This window comes from Rhipicephalus microplus, chromosome 4, assembly GCF_043290135.1.
Source record: "Rhipicephalus microplus isolate Deutch F79 chromosome 4, USDA_Rmic, whole genome shotgun sequence".
Lineage (NCBI taxonomy): Eukaryota > Metazoa > Arthropoda > Arachnida > Ixodida > Ixodidae > Rhipicephalus > Rhipicephalus microplus.
The window spans coordinates 186,472,878-186,493,205 of record NC_134703.1 but is presented as its reverse complement, the minus strand read 5'-3'; the positions used below and the strand labels follow the sequence as shown (position 1 = coordinate 186,493,205).

The 20,328-nt window shown below is 48.0% G+C and overlaps 1 protein-coding gene across 1 annotated transcript in view; it reads right to left on the bottom strand.

Annotated features, from left to right (window-relative positions):
- The window catches only part of LOC119173009 (phospholipid-transporting ATPase ABCA3), a 94,394-nt gene that overhangs the window by 17,113 nt on the left and 56,953 nt on the right, over positions 1–20,328 (bottom strand). The window lies entirely within an intron of this gene.

The window sequence follows — 20,328 nt, the reverse complement described above, 5'->3', positions numbered from 1 at the left end:
TTCCGTTCACTAACGCATTCCTCCCGATCAGACGGCCCCTCCTGGCACTGGCGGTTCGGTGTGGGGCAACAAAGAGCTTTTTAGGAAGTCCTAAGCCTTTAACTACTCGGGGCCCCGTAAACCAGTCGTCGTAGAAGGAGGGGTGTTGCGTATTGTGGCAGAGGCTGGGAAGGCTGGTGAAGTGGAGAAGGGGGAGAGAGAAGAAGGGGGAGGTGGAGGGAAGAGTGGAGGGGGAAGTGGAAGGAAGAGTGGAAGGGGGCACCCGAGGGGCGTCCACCGTATATTATTTTTCTCTTCTTCTTCTCTTTTTCCTTCTTTTTCTTTCCTTTTTCTTTTTTCCTTTTTTTAATTTTTTCTTTTTTTCTTTTCTGTCTTTTTTTCCCTCTTTCCTTGCCCTCTGATTTGAGATTGTATAAAGCTGAGCCCCAACAAACTGTATCTTTAATCCTGATGAAGGCCAGACTCTAGGCCGAAACGTCTAAATAAACCACGTTGTGATCGCTCACGGAGGATCTACTGGAGTGTATGCAACGCTACGGCCACTCAACCACCATGCCTGCCTATATATATATATATATATATATATATATATATATATATATATATATATATATATATATATATATATATATATATATATATATATATATATATATATATATATATATATATATATATGACGCTATGATGAATGCGCGACGTGGCCTGGCTCATACACCAAGTTTATTCGAAAGCACTGCTTTCTCATCTCTTTCTCCTAACCCTACTTTACGTCACAGGATTCCCCCTCCCCCGAAAGATGGCCCTGGTTACGAAATGCAAAAAAATTGAAGGAGAGATTAAACAAAATTATGACTAAATTTACAGTTTCACGTCCTGATGGAGTTCCACAACCTCAATAAATTTTCAAGGCCGCGGGAGAAGTCTGGTGACTTCCATGACGACTCTGGTGGATGAGCTTGACTGTTGCGTTCCGCACATTGCGGGCTACACATAAATACTGACAATGCTGCTTGAACTCTTCTGTGGACTGAGTAAGGTTGGAACGCATTGTTGCATCGGCAGCTCAGATCTCGTCAGGGTTGTATTTTTCGTCGTGAATTGTGGAATCCTAGTGCTTCTTGCGTTCGTGCTTTTTGACAGACTGTGGCGAAGTGCCTGAGTGCTTGCAGTGTGCAAGCAGTGCTTCCGCGTCTTTTTCGACGTTTCTGTGGTGGTGCAGTCGATGTAATATGAGGTGCAGGGAGTGACTTTTCTTGGTGCGAAAGTGCCTGACGTCTTGAATTGTTTTTTGGTTTAGAGATATTATTTTCCGATGTTCTTCAATTGGTGAGTGCGCTTCCGTTGAATTTCGCGTTCGTCGATGCCCTAGTTGCAGTCTCTCTCGTTGTCGCGGGAGTTTTGTGAACTTGGCTTTGCTTGTTTTGCTGATGCTGCTCAGGAGATGACTACAGTGGCGCCCCTTCCGCAATCGGGCATTCATTTCCTTCAAGGTTTGACGCATCCTGTAGACAGCTTATGCATGGTGAGCTGGTGTCTTGCTTGTCGGGCATAGTTGGTAATGCATCATCATTGCTAGCATGCTCTTCAGAGGCTTCCGTGACAAGGTTCAGTACGGACGCTTCTGAAAGACATCTGCGTACGAGGTTTGACGTGTGTTGTACTTCTGAACTTGTTCAATATTTGAATTGGTGAGCTCTCTATGACGGTACCACAGGTCACGTGACATCACTAGATTTGAACTGCAGGTTTTGGCAAGTCTGCGGTGCCGTAGAAATGCCACGAAGTTCTTCAGGGGCTTCTTCTTCGCAGTTCATTGCGAGTGGTTCTTGCGCCTGGTAGCGTGCTACGTTCGGTGCGTCTAAGTCTTCTGTTTTGTTTGGACTGTCGAGGGTCTGTGCACTGAACGGTGATGCATGAAACCTTATGGAAGGAGAATGGCTTGACAGGGTATTGCCCCGATGCGCCAGGTCATCTAGCATGAGTACGGCGTCCTTATAGGGCAAGTCGGGAGCGTTAGAAGCGCTTGAAGAACCGAGTGATGAAAACCCAGGTGGTGGACCACGTGTGCCAGACGAAGAGTGAAGGGCATCAGGTGGATGAGCAACATCTCGTGTCATATGCTGAAGCGATGACTTCGAAAATGCCGACTTTCTTGCAGAAGGGAGGCCCGCTAGATCGTCGTGTTTTTCCCAAAATACGCATTGTAGTCTGTCGCTGAACTCGTGTGCCACTGCGTCTTGTGCCAGCGGTCGAATCTTGTTGTGCGTTCGAATGGTTGAAGACTGCCTGTGAAATTGACGACTGAGTGCAATTGTCTGCGGATGATGGGTTATAATCGAGTCTTCGTCATAGTTTTGACTGTATTGTAGGCATTCATTAAGCACATCATCTATCTTTACACATATTCATCATCATGAGTGGTCGTCATCTTCTTCTGCTGTGGGGATTTGGCTTGTCTGAGTTCTGTGCATTGGGCGTGGTCGCTTCATCGTGTCTTCCGGGCCTAATAAAGGTTGCCTTTCCTGTTACATCACAAGTGGTGGAGTGTGCTCTACGATCTTCCGTCCTCTCCCAGCCCGATCTGCCTCCTGGAGCTGCGCTCAGGTCGTTTGTACCAGGTGTCCGGTAACATGCCTCAGGACGAGCCAACCGGCGCTTCTGCGTCTACCTCCACGGCCCCGGCTACCACGGCCTATCCATCGTGGATTATCACCGCGCACCAGCGTGAGCCGCCCACGTTCGCCGGACTTCGAGGTGAAGATGTGGAAGATTGGTTGGACCAGTTCAATCGAGCGAGTTCCACTAACAACTGGGATGATCCTACCAAGCTTCGCCGTGTTTCTTTCTACCTCACGGGCGTAGCGAAAACATGGTTTTTCAATCATGAAACGGACATTACGGACTGGACGCGTTTTAAGCAACAGCTTCGCCAAATTTTCGGCACCCCGGCGGTTCGTTCAGCTCTCGCGAAGAAGACGCTGGATTCTCGCAAGCAACAATGCGGTGAGTCCTACACATCGTACATAGAGGATGTGCTTGCTCTCTGTCACCGTTTCAGCACGTCCATGTCTGAATCAGAGAAAGTTCGTCATCTACTGAAAGGGATAGGCACGGTTGCATTCAATGCCTTGGTCATTCAGAACCCGACTACGGTCGCTGACGTTGTTGCCACGTGCCAACGCCTGGAAGAACTTGAATCCCAACGGTTACCGCCGGACAGCTCTGAAAACACTACCACGACTGATGCCTCATTGCGTGCCATGATCCGGGCGCTTATACGGGAAGAGCTACAATCTTTCGGCCTCTCAATGACACCGAGTCCACCTCCCCCCTCCAACAATGTTTTGCGGGATGTTATCAAAGAGGAGTTGGCGTCCATGACCAGGCCAGCGTTTGTAGACACTCCAGTACCTCGACTCCAACCGACGTACGCACAAGTCCTCGCTGGCTCACCACCCGTGGTACAACCAATGCCCGCACACTCGACGCCTGTCCCGCTGGCTTCGTTAACTCCGAGTGTGACTAGCCAGCCCTTTCACCCACCGTGTCGGCCGCATCGTCCGATCTGTTATTACTGCGGCTATCGGGGCCACATTGCACGCGTCTGTCGGAAGCGTCAGCAGGACGAGCGTCGTGGACTCGACACCTACGGACGGGATGATGGGACAAGCTGGTACGCTTTCCAACGTCGTCCTTATGATCCGCCGCTACGCCGCTCACCGTCTCCAACTGCGACATCTGAGCCAACCAGTTCCTACCGCTCTACTAGACGCCGCTCACCCTCACCCCTCCGCCGTTCCACGTCTCCATTGCGACCTGTCTCGCAATTCACCAACCAACGCCCGGAAAACTAACCTCTGCAGCTTTTGGAGGAAAAGCTGCATCGAACGAAAAGACAGAAATTCCTCCAGTGCGTCCATATAATACGATAGCTGTTTTAATAGAAGGTGTGTACGTGGACGCTTTAATAGACACTGGTGCCTCTTTGTCTGTGATTGATCGTTCTTTGTGCTCACGTCTACGAAAAGTCACCACCCCTTATGATGGACCTACACTGCATGCTGCTCAAGGGGACGCCATTAGACCTGCCGCTATGTGCACCGCTCGTGTTTTCATCGCTGGTATTCTTCATTTTGTACAATTTGCTGTGCTGAATTCGTGTGCCCACCAGATTATATTAGGCTGGGATTTTCTGTCTACGGCGAACGCTTCCATTTGCTGTAAAGAAAATGTTGTTCATATGATGGAAACTGACTATGCCCTGTATGCGGATGACAAGCCCGTTCGCTTGCTCGCTGCTGAAGAGACCGAGCTACCACCTGGTCATCAGCGGATAGTTGCCATCACTTCTAATGTGATCGACTCTGGTGACGTGTTTGTGCAACCATCTGCACGCTGTCTCGCAAGAGGTATAGCCTTTGCTTCAGGTCTAGCGCGATTCCACAATGGCTCCGGACTTCTCTGCGCTAAAAACCAGACTTCTGAGAAAATTCTCATTACTAAAGGCACCACAATGGCTTGCGTTTCTGGATCTCAACCTGTCTCTGTTGTCTCCCTTATGCCAGCGTGTTCTGACCTTCCTTCTATTGGACGTTCATCAAGCGTTTCTGTTCTTGCTGCGACTATTAGTCCAGAACTGACCTCTTCACAGACAGATGAGTTGCTTGCCTTACTACAAAAGCATAGGAGATTGTTTGATGTCCATTCCTCATCTCTGGGACAGACGTCCATTATTAGGCATCGTATCCAGACCGATGGCACTTCCATCGGACGCCGTCGACCATATCGCGTCTCTTCATCCGAGCGTGAAATTATTGAACAAAATGTAGCCGATATGCTGCAACGGAACATTATACGCCCCTCCGCGAGTCCTTGGTCATCCCCTGTTGTTTTAGTAAGGAAAAAAGATGGCTCCGTGCGGTTTTGCGTGGACTACAGAGCACTTAATAAGATTACCCACAAGGATGTTTACCCCATGCCGCGCATAGACGATGCTTTGGATTCACTGCAAGGTGCTGAGTACTTTTCAAGCCTAGACCTGCGTTCAGGTTACTGGCAAATACCCATGCACGAGGATGACAAAGAAAAGACAGCGTTTTCAACACCAGATGGGCTGTATGAATTCAACGTCATGCCATTCGGCCTTTGCAATGCTCCAGCAACATTCGAGCGGATGATCGACACAGTTTTACGAGGCTTGAAGTGGAAGACTTGCTTGTGCTATTTAGACGATATCGTTATTTTCTCGTCAACCTTCCCTCAGCACTTGCAACGACTGGACGAAGTTCTTACGTGCCTTGCAAACGCAGGCCTTCAGCTGAACACCAAGAAGTGCCGTTTTGCGAGCAAGACGATTAAAGTGTTAGGCCACATCGTAAGCAAGGACGGTATTCGTCCCGATCCTGACAAGATTTCCGCTGTCCAACACTTCCCGCGTCCTGAAAAAGCCAAAGATTTGCGCAGTTTCCTCGGCCTCGCTTCTTATTTTCGCCGATTCATTCGAGACTTCGCCTCAATAGCTTCACCATTGCACAAGTTGCTCGGATCAGGCGTCGCCTTTGTGTGGTCTCCTGAATGTGAAGCGGCGTTTGCCCAACTGAAATGTGCACTCACATCCGAACCAGTCCTCTGCCATTTCGACGAAACCGCGCCTACGCTCCTGCATACAGACGCTAGTGGTCGAGGCATTGGTGGAATTCTTCTACAGCGAGACGAATCTTCACGTGAGAAAGTCGTCGCATACGCGAGCCGTGCACTGACCCCTGCTGAAAAGAATTATACCATCACCGAACAGGAGTGCCTAGCGGTCGTATGGTCGATACAAAAGTTTCGACCTTATCTCCACGGCCGCCACTTTACTGTGGTTACGGACCATCACGCCTTGTGCTGGCTCTCGACAATCAAGAACTTGTCCGGCCGCCTTGGTCGCTGGATTCTTCGCTTACAAGAATACGACTTCACTATCACATAAAAGTCGGGAAACAAGCATCAAGACGCCGACGCCCTTTCGCGTTGCCCGCTCTCTTCGGAGCCGCTTAACAAACCCGCCACTACTGCACACGAGAAGCTTTCGGCCGTCTCTTCCCTACATGTTTCGTCATTAACTACTTTGGACCCAACTTCTCCAAGCGAGTGTGGTTTGTTCTAATCTCACCTACGTGCTGACCCTTACTATCGCCGCATCATGGACCGTCTTGACGGGACTTGCCGGCCCCCTAACGCCCGCCTTCGCCGACAGCTGACGCAATTCAAGCTCAACAACCACGTCCTGTACCGTCATATCTACCACCCTGATGGTCAACGCTGGGTGCCCGTTCTACCTCGCTCTCTTCGGGCTCAAGTCCTCAAGACATATCACGACGACATGTCTGCTGGACACATGGGCTTCCAGAAAACGTATGACCGCATAAGATGTCACTACTACTGGCCGGGCTTGTCCACCTGTGTCGCGAAGTACGTTGCCTCATGCGCCCTTTGTCAGCGTCGCAAGCTACCTACATCAACTCGAAGTGGACAATTACAACCGCTCCCGTGTCCCCTGCAACCATTCGAGGTAGTTGGCATTGACCTGTATGGTCCGCTTCCTATGACTGTCACGGGCAATCGTTGGATAGTTACAGCTGTCGACCACCTAACCCGCTACGCCGAAACAGCTCCCGTGCCTTCTGCATCAGCTTCGGAAGTGGCCGACTTCATCCTTAGAGCAATAATCCTTCGACACGGAGCTCCTCGTGTAATCCTGAGCGACCGTGGAAGAGTATTTCTTTCAGCACTCGTCGAAGAAGTGCTCAAGGCAGCCGGCACTACACACAAAACAAGCTCCAGTTACCATCCTCAGACGAACGGCCTGACTGAGCGCTTCCATCGTACACTGTCAGACATGATTGCGATGTATATCGAACCCGACCACAGAAACTGGGACACCATTTTGCCATTTGTCACTTTTGCGTATAACACCTCTGTACAGCGCACAACCGGTTACTCGCCGTTCTACCTCGTCCACGGTCGCTTCCCCTCTTCTTTCCTCGATGTTTCGTTCTTCTCTGCGCCTGTCAAACCATGTTCATCTTCAAGTGAAGAATACGTGTCTCGTCTACTTCATTGCCGCCAGCTGGCTCGCGTCAACACTGAAGCCAAGCAACAGGATCGCAAGCTTGAATATGATGCCTCCCATCGTGCCGTGTCTTTCAGCCCTGGCGACGAAGTCCTCCTTCTTACACCCATTCGCACTTCCGGACTGTGCGAGAAGTTTCAATTACGTTTTATTGGCCCCTACACTGTCTTGGAGCAAACGTCTCCTGTGAATTATCGCGTGGCACCCGTTCTTCTTCCGACGGACCGCCGCTACAGGGCAGCAGAAATAGTCCACGTATCCCGCATGAAGCCTTTCATACGGCGTTCATCTTCGCTTTAAAATGCGGCCAAGAACTGCGGTCAGGATGACCGCTTTCACGTGGGGGGGGGTGAAGTTAGTGTAGGCATTCATTAAGCACATCATCTATCTTTACACATATTCATCATCATGAGTGGTCGTCATCTTCTTCTGCTGTGGGGATTTGGCTTGTCTGAGTTCTGTGCATTGGGCGTGGTCGCTTCATCGTGTCTTCCGGGCCTAATAAAGGTTGCCTTTCCTGTTACATCACAGTATTCTTTAAATTGAATGATCATTTATTCTTTGATGTTGTTCCATAGCTCACCGTTTAGAAATACGTGGGTGAGGTAGAATTTGAAAGTCTCACCACAGACGTAGTCGGTAAAGTTGACGACCATCTCTCGTTCTGACCATGATGCTGGAGCGGCGTAGAGTTCGAATACGTTGAACCAGTCTTGTACGGGTTCATCGTCAGTTGATCCAGTGTACTTGGGGATGTCAAAGCCTGCTGATGGTGCTGTCATGATGCTGGTCATGGTGTAGAGCTGGGATGCACTTGTGTGGTCCACGTTCGATGATGATGGCTGGTGAGGTGTTCAATAATGAAGGCTGGTTGATAAAGTGACTGCTAGGTCTTCACCCGTCGACTCGTGTGACGCTACGATGAATGAGCGATGTGGCCTGGCTCTTACGCCAAATTTATTCGAAAGCACTTCTTCCTCATCTACTTCTCCTAACCATACCTTCCTTCTTACGTCACACACACACACACACACACACACACACACACACACACACACACACACACACACACACACACACACACACACACACACACACACACACACACACACACACACACACACACACACACACACACACACACACACACACACACACACACACACACACACACATATATATATATATATATATAGTATATATTGTGTATTCTACCAGAAGGGGACACCAAAAGGGTGGTTTGAGAACCACGAAGCAGAAATTGGCAGCTGAAAAGCGCGCAAGGAAAAGATGCGTGCGCTGTTCAGCAAAATGACTGGCGAGAATACAGTGGCCAAGAAGGACATCTCGCGCTCGAACGTCATCAGAGTCGCACCTGTCTTACTAACAGGACGTGCTGGCCCTTTACCGCAAAGCAAATGATGGCGTGGAGAAGTCCGAGAAGGTAGCGCACATATTAAAAGACATTGCCGATGACGCATGCGGTTTGCTAATTTGCAAGAACTGTGACACAGTAGTTGTCATTACCTGGGAGTGCCAGCGTTTGAGGCCGCCAAAAGGCGACGTATTGCCCATCAGTTCGCTCGACTTCCCAATACCGCAGCAACATTTTCCTACGAAGACATGCCTGTACCAGAGGCACCGCTGACTACAGAGCAGGTAACGAAGATCATCCACTGAGGAGTCGAGGCTACGTTTCTTGCTTCAACTTTCTCTTGTGCCTGTGAGTCCAGCTCACAAATGGTGCCTTTAGTGCACGGTGTAAGAATAGTTTAGGTGAGAGAATGGAGCATAGAGAAGGCTTCGTGGGAAGAAGCCCATGCTGTTCTGGTTAGAAAACCGCTCCAGAAAGGGCGCGCTAAACTATACCACCCACCGGCGCCACTTGCTAATATTCCTGCCACATTCTTGCTGCCCCTTCACTCCACGCTGGACATGTTGTTGCTTGTTTTTCTGAACGTGCTCGCGTAAGTTGGCACTTCGACATCCATCGTTGTCCACTGTGCTAGCGGGATTCAAGATGGGGAAGTGCTTTGTAACCTACTTCAACACAGGGTGTAGGTCGTGCAAAGAAAAGTTTTCGCTTTTTACGCCACCACAAGATCAAACAAGGCTTAAAGCATAGAGGCGGGTGATCCCTCGCAAGGACCACGTCCTTCAATGGACAGTGCTAAAAACATTCCGCCCCGCATTTTATTTTGAAAGCATGGTCTGCAGAAATTAATGGCCACATTCTGATGTCTGACAGCAGAAAAGCAAGACTATTAAAGGACGCCGTGCCATCTATTTTCGAAGGAGCGCCTACTTACTTGTCTAAGAAGATAAGGAGTCCTCGAAAACAGTCAAGGCGGCATGCTTGCCGTGCAGCTTCCTCTGCGAGTACAGGTGGGACCAGGAGCGGAACCAGCAGCGGGTTTCAAGCCGAGCAGCAAGCAGCAACAGCCCCAAATTCAGATGCTATAGTCAACGAAAACAGCGATGTCGTCGCGGCAAGTGACCCCGGCATGTCACCTTTCAATGAAATGTTCTGCGCTGCACCAACTTTGTGCCTTCCGACGCCATCGTGAGGTGTTCATCGCATTCACTTAAAAGGGTATCGTGACCTCGTGTTCCACAATGCCTCTCTGCTTCGTGCAAGTCATGGGTCATGTGTGTTTTTCAAAAGAAAATCTGTGCATGTGAAATGTGACATGAGTGTGAGGGTGCATATATTTGGCAAGCCGATTGATTGTAGCGCAATGGGTTTAAATAATTTTTCTGCAACGACATCGGAAATTGAACATATCTTCAAAACTGTTGACAGTGTAGATGTTTGTGGTGGAGGACCCAGTTTGAAGGAGTTTCCTTCTGTGGCTCCGAGTCTGCTTTCATTGACTGCCTAAGCGAGTGGAGGCATAAACGGTTCCAAGTGTTGTTACCGAAGGGAAGCATATATCGTGTATTCAGCAGTCTCTTTGATACTCTCAGAATTCATGCGAAGCGGCAAGCTGCTCAAGCGGAACAACGGCAACCACTGAAGCTGATCAGGCTGTCTGTGTCGCCTACCGAGAAACACAAAACTGACACCTTGCGTCAAGCAAGGTCCTTTTAAAGAAGGCACAAGCACAGCTACTGAAGCGCAACTAACCAATTACTAAAGAACTGGAAGAAAGTAAAGCTGAAGTAATGAAACTGCAAGAAGAGGTTATTAAGAAGAAACTCCAAGCTTTTGATATTCCACTGATGCAGCTTCTTCTTGTGCAAGAATGTATATCTTCAGCTAAGTGCACTATGAAGAATAACAGGTGCTATACAAAGGACTGGCTACTCCTATGCCACTCGCTTAACATCATGAGCCCCTCTACTTAAGCATTTTTACGAAGCAATAACATATTGCTGATGTCATGCATAACCACCATTAGAAGATATATAAACATGGTGGGGCTGAAATGTAGCTTTGATGAGAACTTTTTTAAAGCTCTCAAGGTTAAATTGGCAAAGAAGGCACCCTTTCAACGCAGAGGGATGCTTATTATAGATGAGATACAGGTTGCGAAAGAGATGACTGTAAACTCGAAGAACATGACATATGCTGGTCTTGTTGATTATGGAGACCAAGGTGGACAAGGCGATGAGCTGGCTGACTCTGGTCTAGCGTTTGCTTTTGCCCCTTTTGCTGACAGCTATTTGCAACCAGTGGCAGTATTTGCATTAAAAGGTGCAACTTAGGGTACACTAATTGCACAGCTGTTGCTTCAGTGCATTGAGTATTTAGAGCAGGCAGGAGTTTATGTTCATGGTGTGGTCTATGACGGTGCATCTACCAATAGGGCCATGTGGAAGCAGCTTGGGGTAAGCGGTGCTCTAGGACATTTCGTAAATGTTTTCGAGCATCCCCTAGATTCACCCAGAAGAGTGTAAGTTGTGGCAGATACCCTTTACTTGTTTACGTGTACTGGAAATTATCTTCATTATGAGAAAATATTGAAAGTAAATGGGGAAATGGTGAAGTGGTCATGCTATGATGCACTTTTTGTTGCGGACGTGAAAAACGCAGCAGAGCTTAGGGTGTGTCGAAATTTGACTTACTCGCATGTTAATCCATCACATATGCTCAAAATGCGAGTGAAGTTGCCCACACAATTTTTTAGCAACTCAGTTGCTAAGGGAATTTCTTTCTATGCATGGAGAAGGAGCGCCAAGGCTTGAGAATGTAGAATAGACTGTGGAGTTAACGTTCCTAATGAATGATCTTTTTGATGCCCTCAATCGTCGCTTTGCTGCAGAATGCCTCATTCTTGAATGCAAAACTTCCATGTTCTTGAGTCAGTATCTAGGTGGCTTCATAGCTAGGAGCAGGAAGTAGTGAGGGTGACCCACAAAGATTTTTTGAATGCAGTCTACTGCCGAAGGCCTGCGTGTTACACTTAAGTCTGTTCAGGAACTGTCAGCATTTATTCTGAAAGAGCGCGAGTTCACGTATGTCCTCTCAGCCAAAATGAACCAGGATCCATTGGAATGCTTTTTGGGTATTATAAGACAGGCAGGTGGCCAAAATGAGCATCCAGCATTTCCGACATTTTTGCAACTTTACTGCATGCTTTCCTTGCATTCTTTGCTCAAGCCACCAAAGTTTGGTAACTGTGTCCTTTCTGAGAAAAACCAATCCGCTTTTCTCGCCCTGAATGATTTAAGAGAGGCGTTCTAGTCTGCACCTTTCCAGAGCACTGATAAAATGCATGACCTCAAGGAGAAACTAGATGGTCTCATCAGTGAGGAAACGTGGGAGTGCAATGAAGTGTTTCAGCATGATTATTCTGATGCCGCTGTCGTGGACTACATTGTATTATATTATGTCACTGGATTTGTGTCGCGAAAGCTTGCCACTCAAGCTTCCTGTAAAATTTCTAAGGAGGCCTTGGCTGGGCGGAAAGATATCTTAAAGCTACCAGAAGCTGACTTAGTAAATTGCGAAACCAAAGGGGGGCTAACACATCCGAATGTGCATCTATTTCTTCTGTTTAAAAAGGCTGAGGAGCACTTCGCAAAACATGCTGGTGAGAGAGATGTATATGATCGCACGACAGATGCAGCGCTAGAAAATTTCAACTCCACGTTTTCATGTGCTGCTCACAAAGAAGAAGTTCTTGCCTAGCTATTGCACTATTATGCGTGCCTACGCATGCGTCAGTACTGCAGCCAGCTAAAGAATAAGCATGTGAAAAAAAACCCCAAGATTTGCGGAAATTGTCGAAACTAGTATAATTGACTCAGGAGAAGAGAAATGATTATGTGTAATATCTGTACAATAGTGCTTGTGTGTATTGTGATCATGGTGTACAGTAATGTACCCTTTGTTTTGTGTTTGAATGTAAAGTGTTCCATTTATAAATGCGCTGCTGCTTCAATCCAAGTAAACGAAATTTATGATTGTCACCCACGCAAATGTGTGTGCCTGTGTCGTGAAGCATAGGAAGTCATAATGAATACTAAGACGTATGTACATGAGAAGTTACACAGAGAAAAAGTGTTAAATGAGATATCACAACTCATTAGCCACTTTTTTAGCCGCGATGTAGCTAGCGTTCTATGTGGATTACTTTCATCCCCTTAATTTCTTGCGCGCTTACCGTCAAAGCTAATGTTATCGCATAATAAGGCCCTCGCGAAAGGCATAAAAGAAACTGGGCTTGTACTCTTGACCGCCTGCGACTGTGACGAAGGTGTAAATATTGCGCATATTTCCTGACGTAACAGGCGGTCTCAGAGAACTTCCCGTCACCCCCGCAAATATCGGCCAGACAACTGGGACATTGCCACAGACGTGCTGCCTCGCTTTTGCTACATAAACATGAATGCTGTCTGCCTAATGAATTCAATCATACGTTATTATAAGGCAGAAAGGTCAACGAACATATTTTGTTAAATGATCTGCTTCCTAAAAGCTACATTTGCTGCCATACCTAGGCCAAAGTGGCTTCTTAGTTACCGAGCTCGAGCTAGGGTGGCTCCGAGCTTTACCGACTCTGCTGCGCCAGCGGGAATTAGTGGCTAGCGCCATCTGCTGATGGGTTTTAGAAGCACAGCTTTGTGGCGAAGTGAAGAGTGGTGGCGTTACCTCGCCTAAACTATTCTTACACCATGCTTTAGTGCATGTTATCGTTCGCCAAGAGCTTGCTAACGTTGGCCAGGAATCTGTCTGTGCCGCCGCACCTTCCCGACCGAGTGACCGTCGTCCGCCAGTTTCCTACACCCAAGGCGAGAAGCTCCCAGCGTGCCCTCACAATCCCGCCGAGTGGAGGACTGCTGATTACCTGCCTATTTACTTTAACTGCCACCGTATTGGTCAAGTGGCCCACTATTGCAATATCAGGTGGTATTGGCGTCAGTCTTCCTATGGCTACAACGGTCACACAGAGGCAGATGATGGCCACTTTGGAACTCACCAAGAGTCACCTCGGCCTGGTGACGGTTCGTCAATGGTGTATTGGCAGTCACCATCTGCTCACAACAACCAGTCCCGCTGAGCGCTGTCTCGTCGCCCATCGTCACGCTCACCCCATTATCGCCGTCCTCTTTCACCGACTGCACACTTGAGTGGGGAAAACTAGACGACACAGCTCACAGAGGTGATGCTGCATTGAAGATTCGCCAGCCAGATCCTCCGACCATGCCGACACGACACAACCTCATAGAAGTTAAAGTAGACGAAGCACTTGTTGTTGCCTTTGCAGACACAGGGACACACAATTCGGTGATGAACTCGGAGCTTTGTCGTCGCCTTAAAAAGGTATTAACACCACCTACAGTGCCGCTCATCCAAGTCACCGATGATAGAACTTTTCCTGTGCTTGGGTTTTGGTCCGCATGTGTTAGCGTTACTGACCGCTGCACAGCTGTGCTTTTTGCCGTGCTCGACAAGTGCTCTCATGAACGCATCCTGGGCATGGACTTTCATGCCGCGCACTCTGCTTTAATTGACTGTGAAACAGGCTTACTTTGGCTTGGCCTACTATATTGTTGTGACACTTCAACTACACTTCAACCACGTTTGTATTCTGTTGAGTACATTTGCCTAGCGCCCCAAGCTGTTACCAATGTAACCATGAGGTCTTTTCCTCCTGTACCCGACGGCGATTATGTGCTGTTACCGATTGTCGACGTCTTATTGGACAGAAATGTTGCCCTTCTTCATACTCTGTTGACAATTACGACTAACGTCCATATTGAATTTATGCTGGTGAGCTCAGTTGTTCCAGATGGCATGACTCTACCCAACGTCTCTTCCGTCAGTGAACATTGTTTCTGCATTCGTTGTAAGTGATCCTTTGCCTGCTGCAGCATCCTCTTCACAGAGCCACACCAATGCTGACTTTGACAAGAGGATCGCGCCAGACCTGCATAGGCAGCCGAAATCCGGCGTATCTTGGCATCCTTCAGGGACATCTCTGACTTTGGCGACAGCCTTTCAGGTCAGACGTCAGTTGTTACTCACAAGATCCGCACAGGAAAAGCCAGCCTAATCTAACGACGTCCTTATCGCGTGTCACATGCTGAGCGACATGTGATCTAGCGTGACGTGGATAAAGTGCTCAAAAAGACGTCATTGAACCGTCTTGCAGTCCATAAGCCTCACCAGTCGTTCTAGTAAAAAAGAAGAATGAAAGCAGGCGCATCTGCATCGACTACCGTAACTTGAACAAGATCATGCACAAGGGCGTTTACCCACTGCCATCGATTAACGATGCCTTCAATTGCCTTCACGGGTCTGCCTACTTCTCCTCCATTGACCTGCGTTCCGGATACTGGCAGATTTATGTCCACAAATTAGACCATAAAAAACTGCATTTTTACACCGGATGAGCTTTTTCAGTTTAAGGTAATACCCTGTGGCCTATGCAATGCTCCCGCTACATTTGTGAGAATAATGGACTCTCTGCTATGGGTTATGAATAGTTAACGTGCTTCCATTATCTCGAAGACTTCATTGTATTTTCGCCGTCATTCGATAGTCACCTTACCTATCTGTCAGCTGTTCTGGAAGTATTTAGAAGGGCAGGCCTACAGCTCAACTCCTCCAAATGCCATTTCGGCTGCCGAATGATCACTGTGCTAGGCCATTTTGTCGTCGCTCAAGGCGTGAAATTTGATCCCCACCAAACTCACGTGGCCAAATATTTTCCCATATCATAATCTACGAAAGATTTATGGAGCTTTTCTGGCCTCTGTTTCTATTTCTGGCGTTTCCTCCACAATTTCATCGGCACTGGCCCTCCTTTGACACAGCTACTGAAGATTGACACGCTGTTTTATTGGGGTCCCCAGCAAGCCAAGGCGTTTTGCCGACTTACTGCATTGCCCACTTCCCCGACCATCTTGGGTTATTTCGATTCTTCAGCGCCCACTGAAGTTCGCACTGACGCCAGCGGACACGGTATTGACGCCATTCACGCCCAGCGGCAACAAATTCAAAATCAAGCAATCACCTACGCAAGTCGCCTCCTCTACCCAATTCGAGTCCAAGTTTTCCATCACTGAGCGCGAGTGCCTTGCTCTCGCATGGTCAATTGGTAAATTCGGCCCATACTTGTTCAGCCGCCACTTTTCGGTCACCACAGATCACCAGGCCCTGTGCCGGTTGTCCTCCCTCAAAGATCCTTCTGAACGCCCGTGTCGTGTGGAATTAAAGCTACAGGAATATAGCTTTGACGGCACCTGTAGGTCTGGCCGAATGCCCCAAGATGCCGACTGTCTATCTCGCCATCCCATCAATACCCTGACTTGCCAGCGCATGATTTTATTCCTGTGTCTTCACCATTTCTGATTCCATAGACATACGTAGTGAAAACCTAAGTGATGATAATTCACGGTCCATAATACGCCGTCTAGCTTCTGACTTATCAGATCCTTCCATTACCTTGTTCAAGCTCCGTGACGGAATGCTCTATCGGCGCAACACAAGTGCTGAAGGCCAAAAGCTTCTTCTAGTAGTTCCTGCAATGCTCCGTTCCACTATGCTCGAACAACTGATGCCGCAACCACTGGACATCTCGGAGCAGCCCGCACGTATCACAGCGTACGGCATCAATTCTTCTGGCCCGGCCTTTACCGCTCTGTGCACAAACAGGTTGCATATTTTGAGTCCTGCGAGCGCCACAAGCATCCTTCCTTGGTGCCGCCTGGCCCACATCAGCCTATAGACATTCAGACAGACCCGTTATACCGCGTCGGCCTCAATCTCATTAGACCATTCCCAACGTCTCATATTGGGAATAAGTGGGTAGTGATGGCTACGTACTATGCGACACAGTATACCATATGACGTGAGCGCTACCACCAAGCTGTGCTTCTGATGTCGCGGACTTTCTTCTTCACGACGTTATTCTCCACCATGGAGCGCAGCGTCAACAGCAGACCAACCGTTGTCGTTCGTTCCTCTCTAAGGTCCTGGACAACATTCTTCGCTCCTGTTCTACATGTCATAAACTCACCACTGTCTACCACATACCAACAAAAGGACTCACTGAGTGCCTCAACCACACACTGACGACAATGCTATCGATGTATGTCTCCGCAGGTCATCGTGGTAGCATTCAAACATGGGTGGCCCATGTGCTCAGATTCGGGTGCACGTTAAAGTACCCCAGGTAGTCTAAAATTTCCGGGACCCTCCACTACGGCGTCTCCCAAAATCTTATGGTGGTTTTGGGGCGTTAAAACCCACATATGAATCAATCAATCAATAAAACATAGGTGTGTTAAAAGCAGAAGTCGCGACCACTGGACACAAGTTTTACTACAACAAGGGCTAACGATCAGCGTGGCTAGCGATCGCTTGTCGTCATCCTTCTCTTCCCAAGCCGCGTGTGCACTACGTTCATTACAATAACTTTCGCGCAATAAGGGAGCCATCTTGGCGACCTGAGTGCTAGCACACAAAAAAATCGAAGTACTACTCGAACGTAAAAACGTGCGCAATTTCTTGCCAAGCAATCAAATATTCAATAAGTTCTCTATTTTGCCCTTGTATGCTTCGGATACAAGGGCAAAAGGTGATTGTGCTTTGCCTGACGGCACCCCAGCAGTCGAATGCACCACTCAGAGCATGGTCAAAGAGATTCAAATAACACACCAATATTACACGCATAACATTGCTTTTTATACAGAGTGAACAAAATACATACTTGTACAGTAATAAATAAAGAGTAGTAACACAATTAACGAAACCACAGAGACATATGACTGATATATACACAACTTATCAATCTTCAGAATAAGATAGAAGGTAAGCTTTGATATATTTTTTGAAAGATTTTTGGGATAAGGTTTTCTTCGCGATTTCTATAGCCTGTGTATATCTTTTGAGAAGAGACGGAAGGAGGGATAGACGCACTGACTGATAGACGCAGGCACGTGCACGGATGAACGGGCAGACAGACAGACGGACGAACAGACGTACTCACGGACGCATCTCCTCACTTATCATCACTCCCTCCATGCATATGCTGTACTTCTTTCTTAAAGAGGACTACCGGCGAAACACAGAAATATTTAGATGGGCACGTTGCATGATGACACTGCGTTCAGCAGAGGATACACGGTATGCGTGCTCTCGTAGTGGGGCTGCCGTAGTAGCTGGCGAAAATGACTGTTGATTTTCCGCCTAAAGATGGCTGATCGTTATCGAATAAAGCACGAAAACGCTGTAGAAGGTCAACGAATTTTTCATATTGCTAGACATAACCTCCATTTCTATTGCGTTAGAGAGAACGTATTATGGCCAGATGTCGCAGTAGGAGATGTCCCGGCACACATTGAGACTAACACCACAGTGTCGGGCATAGCAACGGGGAAAACACAGTATAAAGCTTCGTAGTCTCTGAGACATTCCCCACGGAGTACTAATCAAGTACTAGTGGAAGGTTACACATGTACATCTCAGATAACTATTGTACATTGATACAATCGCGAATGGCAGCAAGACACTCCGAATGCATGCGGTACTGGTTTACGGCGTAAACAGAAGAGGTGCCGTCGGAACAGTGGAAATGGAGAGAGGAATGTGCGCGGCGAAGAACTGCGCAATGAAGACGTGCGAAACTGCAAACACTTTACCATATTGGTGGTATTCTGTGTCAAAGCATGGTACAGATAACGTTAGTTCAGAACGGGCGTAGTCCACTAAGGCAGAGTTTGACGATAGGGAATCCCATACGGGAATAACATCGTGTCTGGAACGGAACAGGACAATGAATTCGACGACATACTGGACAACTGCACTAGCAATGCGCGTGGCGCGCAATCTCGACGCCTGATTATGGTATGACATAGCCGTTCGCGAAAAGATATCGGTAAGGTGAGTGGTCACATTTTTGAAATTGGCATAGCTCTTCGCTAATAACAGATAAAGCTGCTCCTCCAGTTCCATCAAGGGCAAGCACACTGACGCCATCTAAAAAAGATAGTTCACTTTCACTTGGAAGACAGAGATTTGGTCTTAAAATGTTCGACGGTAACGCAGCTCATGCCTCTGGAACTGTGGCTGTGAGTTCTCTCTCGCGACTGACTGCAGTGACTAAGCCTCGGAAAGATAGAAGGGCGATGAGCAGAAGTTGACCGACGTGCATCAAATGGTCGGTGACTGGTAGTCGCGTCTGGAGGAAAATACACAGGAATTACATTAAGAGATTGGGCGTGAACGTATTTAGAGATTGCGGCATATGACGGATGAGGCTGAAAGTAGTTTGAGTAACCTGTACTGTTACAAGAAGCAGGTTGAGCCGGCAGCAGTGGCGAGTGACATGACATGGAATGCAACAAAAGAATGAAATGCATCGGTTATCCTGCGTGCGCCTTGGAATGAGGGCAGACACACCATTTGCTGAATAAGAAACTGAAGATGGATGTATTGGTAGTGGTTGAGACGTGCAAACTATACCAGTAGCTTGATAGGTGACAAGGAGTGGTGAAGCATACGCTCGAGCAGCAACGGCAGCGTGTGTGAATAGGGCGGCAGCAGGAAACAGAGTAGAACTAGAGGGCGATGCTTCGGCAACTTGCGTCTCGATGACTTGACGAAGAGAACGAGTTAAGGACGCCATCGGCTTCAATATGATGTCGATGATGAAGAGTTTTCGAGAGACATCCTCACAAATAAAATGCTTAAGCTGCGCAAGCAAAGCCGTATTATTGGCGCTCTCCTGGCGTAAGCAAAGCGATGAAAAGTCTGTGATATTATCTTGAGCAGCGCCACGTCAGGGAGCGCGCTACCTGCTCAGCTCATCATAACTCGCGCAGAGCTGGATTATATCTGCGACCTTTGGAGGATTTTTCGCAGCAAGTACCTGAATGCATCGTAATGAATGCCTTTCGGGGAGTTGTGGATCTTAACTGCGTCGTCCGGAGATTAGACGACTAGCTTGCAAAGCGAGAGCACATCCTCGATATAGCTTGTGAACGTTTCAGTCTGTCTTTGGACTCTGCCGAGCAAGGGCTGTTCAGCTAGGAGCTGGCGTACAGCACGGCGTTCGAAGACTTGCGCTAACGTTGTCGTGACATCCAACCAGGTGGTGCAGTCGGTTCGCTGAATCTTGTAGGAGGATTTTGTATAGTCATTAGGTAGTAGTTTAGGTTAATCAACTTGTCACTGACTTACGCATCGGTGGTCTAGTGGCTAAGGTACTAGGCTGCTGACCCGCGAGAACGAATCCCGGCTGCAACGGCTGCATTTTCGATGGAGGCGATAATGTTGTAGGCCCATGTAGATGGAAAGCACAACCATACCTGTATACCGGGATCAAAGTACGTCGCAGTAGTTGCTTCATCGGGGCGATGTTTCGGAGGACTTTGGTCCTGCGATGTGAATGACTGAGCAAACGGGTGGTATTTTTCGGCATATGCGGCTGCTCTTGAAACGGTCATGAAATCGCAAGAGTGAGGCTTGTACGCAATACATGTATCCATTGTGGAAAAAGTTTCATGCCCATCAAGAAGAAAGAAAGATTAGGATCCGGTGGTGCTTTGTGGTGCCGAGTTGTATGCATACGTGACGAAAGTTAGTGTGCTGTCCCAATTGGTGTGATTAAATGAAGCGTCGGAAATAGGAGTGCAAACTGGTGTAGCTTCGAAGCTCTATAACGGTGGTCCGTTTTGGTAACATGGCAGCGGCGCTGTGTTTGGCAGGATTCGGAATAAAAACGTTTTTAAACTACATAATCCAGGATAGTATGCTT